Raw genomic sequence first — 13382 nt, 5'->3', positions numbered from 1 at the left:
ACACATTGCTTTGCCGACAAAGGTTCATCTAGTCAAAGCTTTGGTTTTTCCAGTGGTCATGTTTGGATTTTAGAGTTGGACTGTAAAGAAAGCTGAGCCCCGAAGAATTGATGCTTTTGAACTGTGGTGTTGGAGAAAACTGTTGAGAATCCCTTGGACTGCAAGGAGATCCAACCAGTCCATCCTAAAGGAAATGCAGTCCTGAATATTGGAAGGACTAATGCTGAAGCTCAGACTGCAATCCTTTGGCCACCTGATGGTAAATACTGACTCATTTGCAAACACCCTGATGTTGGGAAAGATTGAAGGCAGGAGGAGACGGGAACAACAGAGGATGAGATGGTTGATGGCATCACTGACTTGATGGACATGAATTTGAGTAAGCGCCCAGAGTTGGAGATAGGGAAACCTGGAGTGTTGCAGTCCATGGGGTTGCAGAGTCAGACATGACTGAGCAACTGAACTGATCTGATGGTCTTAGATCACTTTAAATTCAAGCTTAAAAATTTTTTTGTATTACTAAGTTAATGTGAATGAGTCCATGTGAGGGCTGATTCATGGTTACAACTTCAAAGAAATTTTTTTTAAGTTCTATTTGCTCACTACCAACTCAGCTTTCTTTGTAGACCCACTAAGGTAGAAAGAGTAGGGTAGTTTTCTCTTATGGCAGGGTTTGGTTTGCTGGCCTACTTTGTGGTTCCAGGTTTGTGCCGCTAAGTCTCTTGCTGGCCTTCTATCTTTGAGCAGACTGTGGCTTTTGCGTCGTTATTACTTCTCCAGAATCTCTGTAAACTTCAGCTCAAGTTGCACCCATTCAGCTAGTGCCCTCAGAGTAAGTCTATATGCATGTCCTTTTTTTAATATGAAGATTTGGAAGCAGGTGAAATCAATATTTTTTTAGGAAATGCTAACCTAAAATTAGTTTTTTACTGATTTACTGCATACTTTCAAATTATTCATATGCAGATCATAATTGATTGTGAGTTTTACAGTCCTTTCCTCATATAGATCTCAATTCATGTCATATGTTGGCGTTGCTACTATACTGAACTTAATATGACATTGAAAATGAAAAACAGTTGTTTTAAATAATTGTTGACATATTAATCACAAGTAACATGGTAGAATGATTTTCAAGTTAATAGTAAGGTTTTAAAATACATGAAAAAGAAACATAAGAAAGCACTTACTATGTACTTTTAAAAATAACAGGAAAGATTGCAGTGTGCATTTGTGAAATAACTTTCAAACAAGTAGGGAGTTCTTTTCAGATAAATAGTTTAAAATATTTTTATTCCTTTTGCATAATTTTATAGGTACAAATTTTTATGACATTACCAGATGCTTATGATACTGAAGTAATAAATATGTTCCTTTTTAGTTACAAGCTAGATTGCTTATAATGTTAAGGATTTTTAAAACCCTAAAGCTTTAAATAGTATGTTTTTTAAGAAACTCTTTGCTTACCATCAATTCTTATTGCTTGAAATCTGTTATTATTCTAGTGAATTTAGGGTGTTACTAGATTTACTACCTTTTCCTCCTACCTCCCACAATAGTATATTCTATCTATACCTGTTTATGCTAGGCACTTCCGAAAACTACTATACAGTTCAACATCTCTGTTCTTTTGTTCATGCTTTTTACTCACCTGTAAGCACTTTTTATCTATTTCTGGTCATTAAATCCCTACAAATCCAGAGTGATTCATATTTGTCCCTCATTTCAAGAATTCCATTGATTGTAATTAGAGAATCATCTTTGTAAATACATAGAAGTCTTTTATTAGAATATTTAACATTTCTGTAAGTCCTTGCAGTCTAATTATTTCTGTATATGCTTGCTTTCCATATTTTTCTATCAGCATTTTGAGGATGATAGTTAAAGATGTTTTATTTGTATTTTTAATTTCTCTTTCCCCAAGAGATTCCCTTAGAGGTATCTCTATCCCCAAGATACTAGAGGATAATATCTTGAACATCAGTGATATATAGTATGTGACAACACAGCATTATTGATAACTTTCTACTTCGTGTGTGTGTGTTAGTTACTCAGTAGTGTTTGCCTCTCTCTGACCCCGTGGACTGTAGCCTGCCAGGCTCCTCTGTCAGTGGAATTCCCCAGGCAGGAGTACTGGAGTGGGTTGCCAGTCCCTTCTCCAGGGGATCTTCCTGACCCAGGAATCCAACCCAGGTCTCCTGCATTGCAGGCAGATTCTTTACCATCTGAACCACCAAGGAAGTCCTTTTACTTCATACCAGGTACTTTTTAAAGTATCATCTAATTAAATCATTAGAGCTTTTTATCATCTACATTTTGCAGATGAGATAACTGAAGCTATAGATGTAAGCAACTTGTCTGTGGACCTGCAGCTTGTGATTGACAGACATGGGACTAAAACATAGCCTGTCTACTACACTCAGGGTCCTTATATTTTACCTAGTAAACTATTTGTAGAAATGGATCATACTTATGGATTATATAGAGCATCTTATTAGTCATGTTGTTAACTCTGGACTAGTCTTAGTTTAAATAACTAATACGTCTCCATAGTCTTCATGGTGTGGGATGATGACATAAATTCTCATTGCTGACCCATTGACACCTGCTTTAGTTTGTCTCTTGGTGGAAATACCAACACTGTTTTTGGTGCTTTGATGACACTTGAATATTTTCTTAACATTATCATTGGTTAGCAATCTTTTGGGTTGCTTTGCTTTAAAAATGGATAATACTTAGTGTTCAGTTCAGTTCAGTCACTCAGTCGTGTCCGACTCTTTGCAACCCCATGAACTGCAGCACTCCAGGCCTCCCTGTCCATCACCATCTCCCGGAGTTCACTCAGACTCACGTCCATCCAGTCCGTGGTGCCATCCAGCCATCTCATCCTGGGTCGTCCCCTTCTCTTCCTGCCCCCAATCTCTCCCAGCATCAGAGTCTTTTCCAATGAGTCAACTCTTCACATGAGGTGTCCAAAGTACTGGAGCTTCAGCTTTAGCATCATTCCTTCCAAAGAAATCCCAGGGTTGATCTCCTTCAGAATGGACTGGCTGGATCTCCTTGCAGTCCAAGGGACTCTCAAGAGTCTTCTCCAACACCACAGTTCAAAAGCATCAGTTCTTCGGTGCTCAGCCTTCTTCACAGTCCAACTCTCACATCCATACATGACCACAGGAAAAACCATAGCCTTGACTAGATGGACCTTAGTCGGCAAAGTATTGTCTCTGCTTTTGAATATACTGTCTAGGTTGGTCATAACTTTTCTTCCAAGGAGTGAGCGTCTTTTAATTTCATGGCTGCAATCACCATCTGCAGTGATTTTGGAGGCCAAAAAAAATAAAGTCTGACACTGCTTCTACTGTTTCCCCATCTATTTCCCATGAAGTGATGGGACCGGATGCCATGATCTTCGTTTTCTGAATGTTAACCTTTAAACCAATCTTTTCGCTCTCCTCTTTCACTTTCATCAAGAGGCTTTTTAGCTCCTCTTCACTTTCTGCCAGAAGGGTGGTGTCATCTGCATATCTGAGGTTATTGATATTTCTCCCGGGAATCTTGATTCCAGCTTGTGCTTCTTCCAGCCCAGGGTTTCTCATGATGTACTCCGCATATAAGTTAAATAAGCAGGGTGACAATATACAGCCTTGATGTACTCCTTTTCCTATTTGGAACCAGTCTGTTGTTCCACGTCCAGTTGTAACTGTTGCTTCCTGACCTGCATACAGATTTCTGAAGAGGCAGGTTAGGTGGTCTGGTATTCCCATCTCTTTCAGAATTTTCCACAGTTTATTGTGATCCACACAGTCCAAGGCTTTGGCATAGTCAATAAAGCAGAAATAGATGTTTTTCTGGAACTCTCTTGTTTTTTCCATGATCAACAGATGTTGGCAATTTGATCTCTGGTTCCTCTGCCTTTTCTAAAACCAGCTTGAACATCAGGAAGTTCAGGGTTCACGTATTGCTGAGGCCTGGCTTGGAGAATTTTGAGCATTACTTTACTAGCATGTGAGATGAGTGCAATTGTGCGGTAGTTTGAGCATTCTTTGGCATTGTCTTTCTTTTGGATTGGAATGAAAACTGACCTTTTCCAGTCCTGTGGCCACTGCTGAGTTTTCCAAATGTGCTGGCATATTAAGTGCAGCACTTTCACAGCATCATCTTTCAGGATTTGAAACAGCTCAACTGGAATTCCATCACTTCCACTAGCTTTGTTCGTAGTGATGCTTAGTATTAGGTCTTAATTTTCTTTTTTATAGACTTTTAAATGTTTGTTTTTACTATGGTGATTTCATGATAAATGCTTTGGGCTTGTATTAATATATAGTTTTCTAATGAAAGATTTTTTTTTCTGCACAGAAAAATACACATTTTGAAGGTAACAAGAATCCAGGCCACATTTTAGCCTAGAGAATAAAATGTTTTCTGTTTCTATCCCCTCTTAGAATTCGGAAGCAGAAAAAAATTGCATGGCACAGTTTCTGGGTTTTCAGTGTTCCTGCAACTGTCATGCCGGTTTATACCAGGAGGAAGTGAGAAATTGTTATAGTATTGTCCATTTATGGAATATATTTTCTTTATTCAGTTCTATGTTTTTAGTCACTTCACCTAAATAGCTACTGGGCTGAAAATGGAGGTTCTTGACTTTAATTAGGTTACTTGTTTATTCACATATTAGTTGTGGTCAGGTTTAAGCTTAAGCCTTGGAGTTGCCATACTTTTTACAGAGGCCATTTGAGATCTCACTGAGGTTAATGTTTTACTGAAGATAGGTAAGCAACCTCTGCTAACTCCATGAAATCTCATTTCTCATTTACAGTCGTATAAATCATTAACATTTTCTTAATATGGTTTTACATTAGTACTGCTGACAGCCTTGAAACCTAAGTCTGTGAGTGTGTATAACATTTAAATGAGGCCTTTTATTTAGCCTTATATTTGTCTTTGTCATTAGTAGTTTAAATGTAATGATAATTAAAAATAACTTCATATTATCTCATTAAGTCAAAGCAAGTGGTACTGTTCTACATATAGCTTCATATTATTTTTTTCAAAGTAAGTAGAAGATATGGAAGAGAAGTCAATACATGTGTTTGTGTCTACTTATATACTCTTAGAGGAACTCCACAAGGGTGCATAAGAAATCAGTAATTCTGGTTACCATCATGATACGGTATATTTCAAATGGGTCTGTTTGTTTGAAGAATGGATATACAGATACAGGAAAGGAGGGGCAAAGGGATGGAATTTCCTCTGCATATTGTTTTATGTATTTTGAGAACCATTGGAATATATGGTCTATTAAATTTTTTTTTCAATCATCTCATTGACCTCTATGCCTTTTTGTAACTGAAGTTAAGGAAACTCGTTTCCTTTGTTTTTGATTGAATGTTCTTATATGGGAGGGGGGGGGCGGTGGGGAAACCCTTGAATCAGAGATTAGATTTTATATATGTATATACATACACACACACAGTATAAAAATTGTATAAAAATGTTTTTCATTTTTTACCTTTTTCCATACTGTGGAGTCATAGAAGTTTCTTGAAAATGTCACCCTTCAGGGGCCAACTTTACTTTTGACATGGAAGTACAGTTTGAATGCCATATCATATAGAAGCACCTAAATCCAGACATTTTTAAACTCTCTTTTCCCCAAAACTGAAGTTCTCGTTAGCCAATGAATTTGAACTAATTTTTAAAATAATATTTTAACAGAGCTAAATTATGGTGTGAAGGAGAAGGGGTAGTTTACTGTGACACTGATTTTCTAAGGTAATTTAAAATAGTAGCAAAATAGGAGGAAATATGGGTTTCCATGGTGTTTCAGATGGTAAAGCGTCCGCCTGCAGTGTGGGAGACCTGGGTCCGATCCCTGGGTTGGGAAGTTCCCCAGAGGAGGGCATGGCAGCTCACTCCAGTATTCCTGCCTGGAGGATCCCCATGAGCAGAGAAGCCTAATGGGCTACAGTCCATGGGGTCACAAAGAGTCAGACATAACTGAAGTGACTTAGCAGCAGCAGCTGTATCAGACCATTCCTGTTCCAGGTTACTTATCAGACCAGTGCAAAAATTGATTTCAGGCATGGTAGTGATGTTAAATATAAGGTCATAGAAAAATATCTGGGAGCTCAGAAAATACTGTATTCTTGAACTATTTAGTTGATCAAACAAAAAATGTAGTGTTTTTCTTTTAAAGATTTAAGATATAAAAAACACTAATTACATTTGATAATCTGCCTGTAAGATATATGGGAAGCCCCAAAATGTCACATACATTTATATTATTTTTTAACTGTGCTGAAAATTACCTTCTTTGTTGAAGATAACAGTTTTTCTGAAAACTGCCTTTTTCCCTTCAGTATCAGAAAACCTGAATGGCTTTCTTTTGTATTGCAGCATCCTTCTTTCTCCTGGTCTTTGATGATCAGATCAAGGATGGACACCTATCCTGTATAGTGGTAAACTTAGAGTAATGTGAGTGGTCCTCTTTGAATAGGAACACATACAACTTTTATAGTTTTTCTCTAGTATGAAGCTTCAAACTTCGAAAAAGAAGCAACAGTGAGAGATGAAGAGAACCGTTATGGTTCTTAACAGCTTCCTAGATATACTCTGTGAGACCCACATCTTTTGTTCCTTTTTGGATTCTGAGATATCTGTGTAATCTTAAAATTATTTTATCCTCAAGTTATTTTTCTGCTATATGTGATGAGAAGTACTCTTTGTTGTTTACATTTCAGAATTTGTGATTTTGTAAGCATTGCTACTACAAAGACACATTCCCATTTCGCAAGTGACTAGCCTGAAGAAACAAACTGGTTCTTAGGCCATCTGAATCAAATACACAGAAAGTCACAGTACTTCAAAATGAAGGTGACTGATTATAGTCGCTTAAGTTTATAAGATCAACAGAGAATTGAGCGAATTTAAAATAGCCCATTTTTAAAGACTCAAAGTTATCTCCTATCCAGGTTAAGTCAGTTCTCCTTACTTAGTACCTCAGTGGCACTCAGTATTAATCTCTTTAATATTGCAGTTATCTAAGGGTATGGAAATTATTTTTTCTGTAGCTTCTTCAAAAAATAACCATAACTAGGTTATATGTGTAATGCACAGCAAGCTTTTCTGTGCCTAGACCCTACTTGTAAAAATTTTGTCTTTTAAAAACAGTCCCAACCTGATCCCTAGTACAGTCTTCACATCTTTCAGCCTCCAGTCCTCATATAGTCTCTTCTTTTCCTTTATATGTACTCTGCCTTTTTCACTTAAAATCATCCTGTCCTTTATGTAGGTGGTCAAGGAAAGATTGAGAAGTTGATGAGTCCCCAAATTGTTAGGAAGGAGTTGAGAAAGGTATAGAAGTTAGTTACTGGAGAACCATCGTGCATTAACTATCCCCCCAACCTCATTTCACTGTTGTATGCAAATTAGACATCATCATCATTGTCCTGTGAGTCTGGCACAGTGTATGTATTTTTCAATCAACTCTTTGCCCATTAAAAAAAATATTTTAAAATATTAAAAACTCATGTTTTAATAATTTAGAGTGAAAAAAGCTGCATGTTAGTACAAAGTAGAGTTTTACCTTATACTTGTCACCCAGTTTCCTCATTGTTAAAAATTTACATGACCATGATATAATTGTCAAAATCAAGAAATGACACTACCGTTAAATTGAGACCTTATTTAGAGTTCATCAGTGTTTGCATCAATGTCCTCTTTGTGTTTTAGGATCAGTCCACATTACATTTGGTTGTAAAGTTTCTCTAGTTTCCTTTAGTTTGTGACCATTTCTCAGTGTTATGGACTGAACGCTAGCATCTCCCCAAGTTCATATTTTGTAATACCTGCAGAGTGATGATAGGAGGTGAAGCTTTGGGGAGGTGATGAGGCTAAACTCTGCCCTCATGAATGGGATTAGTGCCCTTACAAAAGCAGCCCTAGAAAGCTCCTTTTCCCTTTTACTACTTAAGGACATAGTGAAAAGACACCATCTATGAGCCGGAAAGCAGCCCCTCACCAGACATTGATCTGCTCAAACCTTGATCATGGATTCCCCAACCATCTAAACTGTGAGAAATAATGTTTTTTTTTAAGCTCCCAAGTTATGGTATGTCTGTTGTATCATACTGAATAAACTAAGGCACTTCTGCCCAGATCTAGGTCATAGAGGTTTTCTTTTAAAAGATTTATGCTTTTAATTTTATATTTAGGTCTACAATAGAACGTGGTTTCTGTTCATGGTACAAGGGAAAGGTAGAAATTCTTTTGTTCTTGGGAAATGGATATCCAATTGTACCAACACCATTTGTTGAAAAGACTTATTTTTCCATTGAATTGCTTTGGCATCTCTATTGGAAATCACTTGATATATGTGTTGCTTTATTTTTAACTTCTATTTCTATTTCATTAATAGTAAATGTCTTGATTTGAAGCAATAGTATGAACTCTTCATTCTACTCAATAATCTTACATACACTGGCTTACCACATTTCCCTTTTTGTTCCATTATCGCCTCACAGGCCTAACTCATTTCTGTCTAATTACCTTTTACTCTCCATGTTAACTACATCCTGCCTAGTCAGAATGGCCATCATCAAAAAGTCTACAAACAGTGCATGCTGGAGAGGGTGTGGAGAGAAAGGAGCCCTCCTGCTTGCTGTACTTGAGTGCTCAGTCATGTCTGACTGTTTGCAACCCCATGGATTATAACCTGCCAGGCTCCTCTGCCCATGGAGTTTTCCAGGCAAGAGTACTCGGTTGGGTTGCCATTTCCTACTCCAGACAATCTTCCTGACCCAGCCTATACTGCTGGTGGAAATATAAATTGATACAGCTACTATGGAGAATGTGTGGAGATTCCATAAAAAAGTAAAAATAGAGCTACCGTATGATCCAGCAGTCCTACTCCTGAGCATTTTCTCTGATTTATCCAGAGAAAACCTTAATTTGAAAAGATAAATGCATGTCAACGTTCATTGCAACACTACTTAAAACAGCCAAAAATGGAAGCAACCAAAATGTCCATTGACAGAGGAATGCATAAAGAAGAGGTGGGGTGTGTGTGTGTGTGTGTGTGTGTGTACATGTAATGGAATATTATTCAGCCATAAAAAGTAAAAATATGCAGATAAACTATACTTCAATATAAAACAACAGTTAAATTTTAAAGTAAAGTAATGCTATATTCAGCAACATGGATGGACCTAGAGATTATCATACCAAGTGCTGTAAGTCAGACAGAGAAAGACAATATTGTGTGATATCAATTATAATTGAAATCTTAAAAAAATGATACAAATGAATTTACTTTAAAAGGAGAAACAGACTCACAGACTTAGAAAACAAACTTATGATAACCATCCCAAAAGAAAAAGAAATGCAGAAAGGCAAAATGGTTGTCTGAGAAGACTTTACAAATAGCTGAAATAAAGAAGAGAAGTGAAAGGCAAGGGAGAAAGGGAAGGTTATACCCAACTGAATGCAGAATTCCAGAGAATAGAAATGCGAGATAAAAAAGCCTTCTTAAGTGAACAAAGCAAAGAAATAGAGGAAAACAATAGAATGGGGAAGACTAGAGATTTCTACTAGAAAATTGGAGATACCAAGGGAACATTTCATGCAAAGGTCGGCTCAATAAAGGACAGAAATGGCAAGGAGCTAACAGAAGCAGAAGAGATTAAGAAGAGGTAGCAAGAATACACAGAAGAGTTGTACAGAAAAAGTCTTAATGACCCAAATAACCTTGAAGGTGTGATCCTTCACCTAGAGCCAGACATCCTGGAGTGTGAAGTTAAGTGGGCCATAGGAAGCATTACTACAAACAAAGCTAGTGGAGGTGTTGAAATTCCAGCTGAGCTATTTCAAATCCTGAAAGATAATGCTGTTAGTGTGCTGCGCTCAGTATTTCAGCAAATTTGGAAAATTCAGCAGTGGCCATAGGACTGGAAAAGGTCAGTTTTCATTCCAATCCCAAAGAATGGCAATGCCAAAGAATGTTCAAACTACCACACAATTGCACTCATTTCACATGCTAGCAAGGTAGTGCTCAAAAGCCTTCAACCTAGGCTTCAGCAGTACATGAACTGAAAACTTCCAGATGTACAAGCTGGATTTAGAAAAGCCAGATGAACCAGAGATCAAATTGCCAGCATCCGTTGGATCGTAGAAAAAGGAAGGGAATTTAAGAAAAACATCTACTCTGCTTCATTGACTATGCCAAAACCTTTAACTGTTTGGGTCACAACAAACTGTGTAAAATTCTTCCAGATCTAGATGAGAATACCAGACTACTTTGCCTGCCTCCTGAGAAACCTGTATGCAGGTCAAGAAGCAACAATTAGAACCAGACATGAAACAACTGACTGGTTCAGAATTTGGAAAGGAGTACTTCAAGGCTGTGTATTGTCACCCTGCTCATGAATAAATGGTCTTTGGGGCTACATGATTGCTCCTCTGTCTCTGAGCTGTCTGGCATTCATCTGGGCACAGAGACTGGGTGTCCTGAATCTGTTGCATTTCTGCCTTTCTTTTCAGTGGAGTCCCTGTAGTACATCTGCAGTCTAAGCATGAGTTTCTTTATACTTTCTAGGCTAGAAGAAACTAGTGGAATTAGAATCCACCTACAGACAGGACCTGAGGCTCAGAGAGGGAGAGAGACTTACCCGGGGAAACACAAAAAGAAACCTAGTTTCTCCTAATAGTATGACATCTTATTCAGCAATAGTAAATTCAGTATCATTGCTGAATAGTGCTGAATTATCGACGAACAGTGAGGAAATACAGTTGTGTATTCAGATTTCACCAGTTTTTTTAATGTACTTTGTGTGTGTATGTGTTGTGTACAGTTCGATCACTTTTTAGATTTATGTGACCACCACCACAGTCAAGATACGGAATAATTCCATCACATGGATCCCTCAGGAGATACCCTTTTGTAGTACCCAGTCCCTGAAAACCACTAATCTTTTTCTATCTCTATAATTTTGTTACTTCAAAAATATTATCTCAGTGGAATCATACTCTATCCATCTGAAAAGGGATGGAATTTTTCACTAAGCACAAGTTCCTTATTTTTTGTGTGCATCAGTAAGTTTCTTTTTATTGCTGAGTAACATTTCCAAGGTATAGATGTACCAGTTTGTTTCATCTTCACCTGTTGAAGGACATTAGCATTATTTCCAGTTTTTTGCTATTAGGAATAAAGGTGCTATGAACATTCATCAACAGTTTTCTGTTTTGACGTTAGTTGTTTTTTTTTTTTCCCCCTGGGATAAATGCCACCTGAAAGTTTATTTTACTAGGTCATGTGGCAAGTACATGTTTAGTTCATAAAAAACTGCCATTTTCTTTTCCATAGTGAGCATACCATTTTATTTTCATCAGTAATGTATGAATGATCCAGTTTCTTTGTGTCCTTGCCAGCATTTGGTGTCATCACTATTATTTTATATTAGTCATTCAGTTATTTGTGAAATAATACCTTGCTGTAGTTTTAGTCTGTAATTCTCTAATGGCTAATGATGTTGATTTCATGTGCTTATTTGCCATCTGTCTTTCCTCTTCAGTTAAACATCTGACCATGACTTGCTGTCCATTTTACAGTTTGGTCATGTTTGGTAGTTTTTTCATTCATTTTGGTTTTAGCTGCCATACACTCGTTTTTTTTTTTTTTTCTTTTTTTCTCTTTGTTCCACCTAAAATTGACTGTATATGCTGTGAGATAGTTGTTAAATGTTTACTTTCTTATTTTTTGTGTGTGATTGGTTGCCTCAGGAAAGACTCAGTCCTTTTTCTGTCAGTCTTTAATAATGCTTGCTTTTGACATTTGTTTCCATGTATGTTTAGCTTATTTGGAGGATTTATCTTTTCTATCCTCCCCCGCTCCATATTCCTATTCTGGTAGCACATAGTGTAATTAGTATTTCTTTATTTATTTGAGGATTTTTTGTTGTTGTTGTTGTTGTCTTCTTCTTCGGGTTTTTCGTTTCCTTTTTTTTTACTTAAAAAAATGTTTTTTTCTTGTGTGTTTGTTAGAATGGCTTGAAATCTGGTGGGGCAAGCCAAGCCAACCATGTTATTGTTCTTCAGGAATATAGTGCTGCTTCTTGTCCTTTTGTTCTCCCATATATATTTAGAATCTTGTCAGGTAGAGAAGGTAATTTGAATCAGCTCTACTATTGAGAGCCACTGGAAAAGCTGAATAAAAATTAAATAATCTTTAGGACATCATATAGAGTCCAAAGGGCTTCCCGTGTAGCTCAGTCGGTAAAGAATCTGCCTGCAGTGCAGGAGACCCGGGTTCGATCCCTGGGTTGGGAAGATCCCCTGGAGAAGGAAATGGCAACCCACTCCAGTATCCTTGCCTGGAAAATCTCATGGACAGAGGAACCTGGTGGATTGCAGTCCATGGGGTCGCGAAGAGTCGGGCACAACTGAGCAACTAACACACGACTAACACATATAGAGACCAAAGCTGTGAAAAATTACAGGGTGGAAGCTCTAAGGGGGAAAGAAGGCTAGTATACTGAGACTGACATTTGGGCTTTCTTTATCCCCTATGGTGTGCAGATTCTAGGAAAGACCACCAAGAGGCTGAGAAGCTAAGTAGTTAATCTTGTCACACTTAGTGGACTAGGAAGATAAAAGTTTGAGTTCATGACCTCTAAGAAGAAAACTTTTTGCTTAAATATCTTAGATTTTATGTTAAAACCTGAAGAAACTATACTCTAAATCAATGTTCCTCAATTTCAGCACTGTTGACACTGTGGATGAGATAATTCTTTGTTGTGGGAAACTGTCTTGTACATTGAAAGATGTTTAGCTACATCCCTCTCTCTATTCAGTAGACACCTGTACCAACCCCTTCTTGTATTTTCATTGTGATGATGGAAAATGTTTCCATATATTGCCGAATGTTCTCTGGTGAACAAAGTCACCCCCTTTTAAGAAGTACTAAGTAGTACACTGAATTAGACCAGGCTTTATAGGAATTAAAGCCCAGTGTTCAGTCATCTCCATCACTGGTTTACAATGATCTGAGCTTTAAGCTGCTTTATCCTTTGCTTTAAGCTGCTTGTTAAAAAGAAAGTTATTCTATCCCTGGGAAGATAATATTACCAGAAGCTTCAAATTATCTTTACTTTCTGTGTATAGTGTCTGACAAAACCAGTTAGAAGATCTCTGTCCAGCCTAAAAGGATACAGGGATGAAAAACCAAATAAAACCAATGTACAGTAGAAACAGATGAATAGAATATCTACATAATGGTATAATGAAGACTCAAACTGTAAAATAAAGACATATTCAAGAAAATTAAAAATGAAAGTGAATCAAGAGGACATTGTAGAACTCAAATACCACAGTTAGTAGCAAATTAACTG

At 37.3% G+C, this 13382-nt stretch overlaps 1 protein-coding gene across 22 annotated transcripts in view; it reads left to right on the top strand.

Moving 5' to 3' along the window:
- The window catches only part of JMJD1C (jumonji domain containing 1C), a 321872-nt gene that overhangs the window by 156449 nt on the left and 152041 nt on the right, over positions 1 to 13382 (top strand). For 6 of the 22 annotated variants that reach the window (XM_069571773.1, XM_069571768.1, XM_069571794.1 and 3 more), the window contains exon 3: positions 6397 to 6474. The exons of the other annotated variants lie outside the window; for them this stretch is intronic. The gene's annotated coding sequence lies outside the window, so the exon portion shown is untranslated. The remainder of the gene's footprint in view (positions 1 to 6396; positions 6475 to 13382) is intronic. 22 annotated transcript variants of the gene reach the window in all.

Source organism: Ovis canadensis, chromosome 25 (assembly GCF_042477335.2).
Source record: "Ovis canadensis isolate MfBH-ARS-UI-01 breed Bighorn chromosome 25, ARS-UI_OviCan_v2, whole genome shotgun sequence".
In the NCBI taxonomy this organism is placed as follows: domain Eukaryota; kingdom Metazoa; phylum Chordata; class Mammalia; order Artiodactyla; family Bovidae; genus Ovis; species Ovis canadensis.
The sequence above is the reverse complement of the archived record's forward strand: the minus strand, read 5'-3'. Positions and strand labels throughout refer to the sequence as shown.